The sequence below is a fragment of the Mandrillus leucophaeus genome, unplaced genomic scaffold (assembly GCF_000951045.1).
Source record: "Mandrillus leucophaeus isolate KB7577 unplaced genomic scaffold, Mleu.le_1.0 Scaffold455, whole genome shotgun sequence".
Taxonomy (NCBI): domain Eukaryota; kingdom Metazoa; phylum Chordata; class Mammalia; order Primates; family Cercopithecidae; genus Mandrillus; species Mandrillus leucophaeus.
The window spans coordinates 628,484-638,545 of NW_012104865.1; the positions used below are offsets into that span (position 1 = coordinate 628,484).

General features: G+C 37.6%; 1 protein-coding gene across 1 annotated transcript in view; it reads left to right on the forward strand.

Moving 5' to 3' along the window:
- PTPRQ (protein tyrosine phosphatase, receptor type, Q) overlaps nt 1–10,062 on the forward strand; it is a 239,890-nt gene that overhangs the window by 56,165 nt on the left and 173,663 nt on the right. The window lies entirely within an intron of this gene.

Sequence of the window (10,062 nt, forward strand, 5' to 3'; positions counted from 1 at the left end):
GAGTGTCATGACTCCCAGTTAGTGAAAAGGAAACAGTGGGAAGAAGGTAACCGTTCCTTTTCATTACCCTATTTATTTATTCACTCATTCATTCATTGAACAATATTGATAGAATACCTATATACTGATGAACAAGACTCACATAAGACCCTTGCCCTCAAGGATCTTGTATCTCTTACACTCCAAAGAGATAACTGGATTTTATACCCATAAACAAGCAAACAAGGGAACGTTGGGGGAAGGAGGTCTACTTTTGTTGGGGTGCTTCAGGAAGTTCTCTTTGAAAAAGTGGCATTGAGCTGTGATCCAGTTGACAAGAAAGATTTTCTTGCCATGTAAAAATCTACAGGGCAGAACTTTCAAGAAGGAGGGAATATCAACTGCACAAACTCTGTGGGGAAACACAACTGGTCACTTTGAAGACCAGAGAGGAGGTCAATGTTGCTAGGGATTAGAGAACCAGAGGAGGGTAACAGTGGGGGCAGGAGATAAAGTTCAGGAGTCAAGCCATGGTAAGGATTTTGTTTTCATTCTAACTATAAAGGGAGTTCATAGATAATTTAAATCACTTTAGATTCCTTACAGAGAATGAACTGTCAGGGACAAAAATATTAGCAGGGATGCTAGGCTATTTTAGTAGTCTGGGAAAGAGATGGTAGTGACAATGGAGGGGAGAAGTGGGCAACTTTGAGCTACATTTGGGAAGAAAAACTAACAGGACTTGGTGATGGATTGGCTGTGCAGATAAGAAAAAGAGAAGAATCAAAAATGACTTCTAGATTTTTGAATCAAGTGTGATTACTACTAGAATATGATGCCATTTACTAAGTTAGAAAAAAAATTAAATGAAACAGATTAATTAAGCGAGAATCAAGATTTTTCTGGCGGGAATTTTCAGCCCTGCATTATGAGAATAACTGTGTTCTTGTATGCAGTGATCATGCTTCCCTTCCTTGAGCTTCCGTGTATTTTTAGCATAATGCATAGCACACCTAGACAGAAACACATGTGGCGGGATAGCATTTTAAGGGATGCTGTTTATCCAGTTTTTCTTTCTCTGGGTATGAACTCCCATGTCAATGGGAGCCTCCTATTCTAGGAACTTAACTATAACTTTAGTTGTCTATTTATAATTCCAAAATGTCTAAAGGTATCAGGATTTGTTAGGAATAAGTAATGGCAATGTACATTACACCACCTCTTAAGAATATAGCATGGCTCAAATTTTATATGCAACAATTCTGATGTCATATAGAACATGACCTTTTATTTTCTGTAACTGGTTCTTTTTGCTTTTTGCAGTGATGCTGGGGTTGATGAAAGCACTGATTTTAGATAACCCATTCATTTATCATTCCCTCTGGGTTTAATTCAGTCTCTTTTGGGTAAATATTCAATCAATTCAAAGTTTAACTCTTCAATTGTACTTTTTCTCTCATCCGTCAAGAGGTATCCTTATCTCGTTTTCTGAGGTAGTCTGGGTACAGGGGAAGCCCATTGAAAATGGGGTGAGGTAATCTCAAATCCGTAATATTGAAACAGAAAAAGTTCCCTTGTCCTGCTCGCAGCGCGTGCGACGGGGGCGTGGCTCAATTCTCTGGTGCCCCGCTGCTCAAACCTCTAGGGGGAGCATGCAGACGGGCAGGCTGTGGGGCTCCGACCCCATGGCAGGGTCTAGGGGTGAATGTTTTCAGCTGAAACCCCAGTGGGCCTGTGTTACAGTATGCTCTTTTAGTTTAGCCATCCGTAGGCGGCTGTGTTAGCTCAGTTAGACCCCGTGCCTTATCCCAAGGACAGAGGGTTTTCTTGCCTTGGAGTACCAGAACTGGATCACACGGGGCTTGGAGAATGAGTGCACGATGTATTGAGTGGCGATAATTCTCAGCAAGGCGGGGAGCCAGAAGGGAAATGGAGTGGGAAGATGGTTTTCCCCTGGAGTCGGGTCACTCAGCAGCGGACTGTCCTTCGTCCTCACCCTCCAAACTGTGCGTTGTTCCGCTGGTTGATGGCCTGCTGGCCTGCGGCATCTGTCAGTGTGTGCTGTTAGTCCACTGTGTTCCTCTCGATGTCCAGCCACTGTATCTTCCGCCGACGTGTTCCTGTCAACATCCAGCCGCTTGTGTGTATCCCCGTTAGGGTCTTGGGATTTTTATAGGCACAGGATAGGGGCGTGGTGGGCCAGGGTGGTGTTGGGAAATGCAATATTTAGGCGGGAAAACAGAAATACCTGTCCTCATCTAGGTCCCTGGGCACAAGCCCGGCGTGGAGCCCTAGCCAGGGACCTGCCCTTCTCTACTCAGCACTTCCCTGCCCCTCTCCCATATCAATATTGTGAGACACCTCACCTGACCTTTTAATGGAATCATTCTGGCACAAACTTGCAGTCACGGCTTGTAGTTTCAAGGTTCCTATTTTCTGTTTTATCCTTGGTCCAGCCTCAAGGCTTACTCTAGTCCCCTGGTTCCCTAACACGTCTGTGTTGAACCTCGGATAGCTAGATACTCCCAGCTGATGTCTCTGCACCAATCTACAGTGTGGAGGATTTGAGAAGGTTATCTCCACACCCTTCTCTAGCTCTGGATGATCTGCTAGAGGAGCCCTTACATCTTGCTCCACACAGAGATTTTCTAAGCGGCTTGTCATGTTTATCTCCATCCTGAGAAAAAAGAAGAAGGCTTCTTTACCCTGGGATTTCCCTCCCAAATCTATTCAGGTGTTGTCACCACTCAACCCTTACCCTAAGATCTTGGGACACTCCAGTGTGATGTCTTTGCCCTTTTATTTCTCTCACTCTTTTTTCGTAGTGCAAAATTTTTCCTTTTACCTTTCTTTCTTTTGACAGATGGAAATTTCCTTCTTCCGTATACTCTTTTCTTTCTATACTTCAAGGGTCTTAATTTAATTATAACTACTTAATTATAAAACTCTGATCTCAATCCAGGATTGGCTGTTGATGTGTAAATGGAATGTAGAAAATACTTTTCCCTCAGTAAAACTTGGCTTTATTTTACACACACACACACACACACACACACACTCTCTCTCTCTCTCTCCCTCTCTCCCTCTCTCTGCTTTAAAATCTACTTTGTTCATTGCTGTATTTAGAAGAGACTATTATTACCTGACACATAATTGAAACAATGTTTGTTCAATGGACGAATGAATGAAGAGTATGTTTTAAGTTAGAAACTGTGTATATATAAAATATATATTATACATAAAATATATAAATATTATACATAATATTTCATATATATTATACAATATACATATATGTACATATACATTATATATAATTATTATATTATGTACTATATAATTATTACATATAATAATTATATTATATATAATTATTGTATTTTTTTCTCATTGCATTTCTGCAATAAGAATAGTGATGCTTTTTCAGATAATGGATGACTCAGTGGAATAGAGTAAGATTACATAAAGAACAATAAAGGTGAAAGACCTTAACATATTCAAGAATGTTGTCTATAATATATATGTGTGTGTATATATAAAAATGATAATTAAATATACACAGATATATATTTACATTTTCAGCATCATCTTACTAAGATGCTTGCTGGAAGCTTTATGCTTTAGTATCTTACTAACATACTTTAGTATCTTAGCTGGAAATAGCCCTGTAAGGTATAGTAAATGTGGCGAAGGGAATACTCATAATTCTGGATTCCTTCATTAGTGATCACTAATCTTTTTTGGGGACTCTTACCATAATCGGTTTTATTATGGGGAAAAGAGGCATGTATCATAATGTAATATACATGGGTTTTTAGTCAGTGAGACATGGGTTTGAATCTTGGCTGTGTCACTCAATTATCTTTGGTTCCTATAAAGTACTTAATAAATGGTAGTTATCATTGTTAGCAGGATTCCTGCTTCAGGAGTCCATAGTTCTCTCACAATTCTCAGTTTCTATTATTTCAGTTGATCCAATAATTACCAAATTCTTATAAAGACATTTATTTCAATATTTCCTTTTTTTGGGGGGGGGAGGGGGTCTTGCTGTGTTGCCCAGACTGGAGTGCAATGGCACCATCTTGGCTCACTGCAACCTCTGCCTCCTGGGTTCAAGTGATTCTCTTCCCTCAGGCTCCCGAGTAGCTGGGATTACAGGTGCCCATTACCACACTTAGCTTTTTTCACCAGAGACGGGGTTTCGCCACATTGGCCAGACTGGTCTTGAACTCCTGACCTCAGGTGATCCTCCTGCCTCAGCTTTCCAAAGTGCTGGGATTACAGGCATGAGCCACTGCACCTGGCTGAATATTTCTCTTTTTTTGAGTGTGTCTTCAAAATGCAGACTGCCTATTATATTTCTTATATTGGGTAACTTTTTTCTTTATCATTAATATTTCTTGGCAAAATAACTCATGAGGATTAATGCATAACCATTTTATATCTATTTTTATATGAGTCACACTTGGTTTGTAGATGGTGTGTTCAGAAATCTGTTTTAATCCGTTGCATTTTAAAATGATTTTTCCTTCTGAAGTTTGCTTTGCAAAATAACTTTTATCATCCATCAAGATGGTAAACTAGCATTTTTTCCCCTGCAGTTATTGATAAATAACACATATTTTTAAAATGACACACAGTCCTTAAATTCCTAGGGCAACCACCATTAAATAAATGGATTTCTACTGGAGCGCTGTAAGCTTATTCTTTTAATACGTTTTGAATTGAGGCATGATGTTCTAGTAGAACTTATTTATTTACTGTTTTCTTGAATTCAACTTGGAATTGTTTAGTGCTTTTACTTCTAGATGTGTCAGTAAAATTTAACAGTAGTTTTCTTCTTTCTTTAGGAAACTTCTAAGAGAATATACCCTCTATAGCTAAAAGCCTGAGGACTGAAAGTGATGCTTAAAATTGTAACATATACAAATCTTCACTCTGAAATGTTTCTGAATTTTTTTAGTAGTAATTACGAGAGGTAATTCTGAAACAGTCAGTCTGACAAATGTTTATTAAACCCTGTGGGGAGATATATAACATACAGCACCTTAAAACGATTGAAGACTTATTGCAGATAAGATATACTTATGTGAAATAATTGAAAAACACTTGCCAAAGAATATGTTAGGAAGTCAAAATAATTCTAATGCAGCTCTTTATTAAGTATCACTGGTCAAATAAATCACCCAGTAACATAAAACTTACCTTTGTAAATGGACTTCTGAATCCTAAAAATGTATACCTACTTTAGTTTCTTCAAGTTTTCTAAAAGATGTTCACCGTGTTAAAAATGACCTTATGGTTACTGCATATAATATAGATCAACAATCAAAATGTGAAGGGGGCCATTTCAGATTTTCTGAAGTTATATCCATTTTGGAGTGAAAGTGGTAAAGATAGATTTGTGAATTAGGAGAGCATCTCAGTGGAGGCAGTCTATGAAGGCAGCAGGCATGACTGTCAAGAGTTTGACAAGTAGCGTTATAGACATGAAATACTGAGGTTAGGTTGGGAAGATGAAAGAAAGAAATACAGATAGATGGAGTGGTAGAGCACGTGAATGCTTTTTAGGGCTTAATATGAGGTTTCTAGTGGGATGACCAATGTTCTGACCAATGTTCTCCCTCAGCTCTTTCCTGATAGTCATTTTCTGAATCACTTGGAAGCTTGAGTGCCAAGGTCAAGCCCATGGCCACTCATGCTTTGCAAGTGGGTCATAAATTTAGAATTGATTGTCAGTGTTTAAAAAAAAATGAGTAGATATCTTGTAAAACTTCAATTTCCTTTATCCCTTATAAAAATCAGAACACTTTTGCCATATTTCCTGTAGAAAAAAATCAGCAGAGTTGAACGGTGACTGTCTTTTATTTGAAGAATTTGCTTAGTTGTTTACCGTGGTTCCCATCACACCCTCTTATTTCATTTTAACTTAAAGAAAATTTTGTAGGTACATAGTAGGTTTATATACTTGTGGGGCACATGAAATACTTTGATACAAGCATGTAACAAGTAATAATAACATCATGGAAAATGGGGTATCTATCCCCTCAAGCATTTGTCCTTCATGTTATAAACAATCTAATTATACTCTTTTAGTTATTTTATAATGTACAATTAAATTATTATTATAGTCACCCTGTTGCACTATCAAATACTAGGTCACATTCATTCTTTCTATTTTTTTATACCCATTAACCATCCCCACTTTCCCCATCCCTCCTCACTACCCTTCCCAGCTTCTGGTAACCACCCTTCTACTCTCCTATCTCTGTAAGTTCAATTGTTTTGATATTTAGCATACACAAATAAATGAGAACATGTGAAGTTTGTCTTTTGTGCCTGACTTATTTCACTTAACACAATGACCATGAAGGCATCTCATTCTTTTTTATTGCTGCATAGTATTCCATTGTGTATAGATGTACCACATTTTCTTTATTGAGTCATCTGTTGTTGGGCATTTTGGTTGCTTCCAAATCTTGGCTGTTGTAAAGAGTACTGCAACAAACATGTAAGTGCAGATATCTCTTTCATATACTGATTTCCTTTCTTTTGGCTATATACCCAGCAGTGGGATTGTTAGATTTTACATTAGCTCTATTTTTAGTTTTTTCAGGAACCTCCCAACTGTTCTCCATAGTGATTTTACTAATTTGCATTCCCACCAACAGTGTACAAGGGTTCCCTTTTCTTCACATTTTCTCCAGCATTTGTTATTGCCTGTCTTTTGGATAAGAGCTATTTTAACTGGGGTAAGATGGTGTCTCACTGTAGTTTTGATTTTCATTTCTCTGATGATCAATGATGTTGAGCACCTTTTCATATGCCCCCTTGACATCTGTATGTCATCTTTTGAGACATGTCTATTCAAATATTTTGTCCATTTTTGATTGGATTATTAGTTTTTTTCCTGTAGAGTTGTTTGAGCTCCTTATACTTTCTGGTTATTAATCCCTTGTCAGATTGATAGTTTGCAAATGTTTTCTCCTATTCTGTGGGTTGTCTCTTCTCTTTGTTGATTGTTTTCTTTGCTGTTTAGAAGCTCTTTAACTTGTTGTGATCCCATTTATCCATTTTTGCTTTGGTTGCCTATGCTTGTGGGGTATTGCTCAATAAATTTTCACCCAGATCAATATCCTGGAGATTTTGCCCAATGTTTTTATGCAATAGTTTCATCATTTGAGGTCTTAGATTTAAGTATTTAATCCATTTTGATTTAATTTCTGTATATGGTGGAAGATGGAGGTCAAGTTTCATTCTTCTGCATATTGATATCCAGTTTTCCCAGCACCATTTATTGAAGAGACTGTCCTTCCTCCAATGTATGTTTTTGGCATCTTTATCGAGAATGAGTTCATTGTAGTATGTGAACTTGTTTCTGGGTTCTCTATTCTGTTCCATTGGTCTAGGTGTCTGTTTTTATGCCAGTACCATACTATTTTGGTTACTATAACTCTGTAGTATAATTTGAAGTCAGATAATGTGATTTCTCCAGTTTTGTTCTTTTTGCTTAGGATAGCTTTGTTGTGCTGGGTCTTTCATGGTTCTCTATAAATTTTAGGATATTTTTTCTATTTCTGTGAAAAATGTCTTTAACATTTTGACAGAGATTGCATTGCATCTGTAGATTGCTTTGGGTAGTATGGATAGGATATTTTAATAATATTGATTCTTCCACCCCATGACATCGAATAGCTTTCCGTTTTTTGGTGTCCTCTTCACGTTTTTTCATCAATGTTTTATAGTTTTTATTATAGAGAAGTTTCACTTCTTGCCACCAAACCTTATTTTAAACCAAACTTTTTAGTCATTTATTTTGCCTGTCTGAATGTTGAGTTATTAACTGTTGAATTAGGCAGTCTTCTCATCAAGTGTTTGAAATGCAGAACATTGAGAGAGATTGTGATTTCTTTGCATGTCAGACTTGGGGAACAAAATGTCTCAGAAAGTTGAAGGAACTGAATCAAGAATAGTGCTATTAACTTAAAAATCTCACAATCTAAAAATTTAGAAAAGAGACTTTATTTTTTTTAAAAGATCACAGTCTGCAAGGTGGCCATCTCTCAGACTGGGAAGTGTGCCTCCAGCCAAGACTGCAGATGGCCACTTTGAAAGAGGAGGGATCGGGTTAGGAGCTTTATGCTGAAAGGGTTACCTAAATATACATATTCAAACTGCTACCGAAGGAGCTATGAATATTCAGGAAGGTGGTCCTGACGCATGTGTATTGAACAAACATGTGTGTAACAAATGATCCATGTTCACTTTGGGGTGAAGACTTCACATTTAAATGTATTACAATTAGATCCTATACATCAAAGGATGTTTTCAGTACAAAGAGTCATTCAAGTGCACAGCCTCTGTAAATTAGCCAGAACCAGTCCATGGTCAGTGGTCTTATCAGGAGAAAGTTACTGAAATCAGTATCTTGTCCAATCAAAGCTGTAATTATGGCTTGTGGAACAAGGGTTCAGTTAGTCTCTGTCTGGTGGTGAGCTACAATTGTTTTAACATTGCTTATCTTGAGGACAGTGCTTGTTTAACTGCTAGAGAAGAATAAAAACCTATGGCAGTTAGAGCATAGTTTAAGTGTGTGTTTTGGGTGGGGATTGGGGGGGATACATGACTTAACCCTTGCCTGACATGGCCATATGTTGTGTTTATAATTTGGTATCTTACTGTCACAAAGCGTGTGTTCTCTCAGCCTCGTGGTCTCTATTTGATATGGTTTGGTTGTGTCCCCACCCAAATCTCATCTCATGTTGAATTGTAGCTCCCATAATTTCCACATGTTGTTGGAGTAACCGGTAGGAGATAATTTAATCCCGGTAGCAGTTTCCCCCATATTTTCTCATGGTAGTGAATAAGTCTCACCAGACCATCCTCTCTTGCCTGCCGCCCTAAGACATGCCTTTTGCCTGCCACCATGATTGTGAGGCTGCCTCAGCCACGTCGAACTGTGAGTCCATTAAACCTCTTTTTCTTTATAAATTACCAGTCTTGGGTATGTCTTTATCAGCAGCATGAAAACGGACTATTGCACAATTTTAGCATTAATTTAGGTCAGCTGTTGTGTCTAACAGTAAACAGTGAGGGGTATACTGAGGTGTGCCTGACCTCCCATCCTGTCATGGCCAGAAACTCCATTTTTTAAAGGTTCAGTTGGTTGACAGGCTTAGGATTTTATTTTTAGTTTATAGTGTACTAGTTACCATTTTGAGACAAATGTTTCTTACATATTTTTCTTTTTTTCAAAAATACCGCAAAGAAAAGACTGTTATCCTCATTTTATAGTTGTGGAAATATTCTTGATGAGATTAAGGACAAAGGTAAGGTTACAGAGCTAAGGATGACAGAATCAGAATTCACACCCAGATCTGTGTTACTCTCAAATTGTGCTTTTACCACACCAGTAGGAATATGTGTTATAATTGGCCTTTACTCTAAAAATAAAACAGTGCATTTATAGGATTATAGAAGTCTGAATTTGATAACAGCATGTGTGAAAAATATTTAGGGAGTTTAAGTAAGCTTATTGCATCAACTCATATGGTATATGTCTACCAAAAAATTATTGGCTTAATATTGGTCTGTGTTCATTGATGGACTGTATCTATTATGATAGAATGATAATTACACTGTTTCATGAATCAAACCAGTTGGATTACTGGTTAGTACAGTTTGAATAGACAGAGTAGAGCTTGTTCAGGGAGAAGTGATGAAGATGGTGGAAATCCTCAGAATCAAGGCATATGCGGAACTATTGAAAGAAGGGAACAGGTCAAGATTAATAATAGTCAAGATGTTTTTAGTTTCAAGTACTGGATTCATCCTAAATTGGCATTAGCAAAAATGGGAAAATATTGATACATATAGCTGAAATGTCCTGATAATGTTATCAGGTGTGGTTAACAGCAAGAAGCTTGGCGTGGTCAACAATGAGATGGCCTTTGTGTCTTGTGTATAATGGCACAGGAGAAAAGTGGGAGTAGATAAAACTGGAGAGGTGGTTAGGCCATATACATTGAGTCTTGAAGCCAATCAATAAGAAGTTTGAATTTTATTGTGAGTGCAATGGAAAGC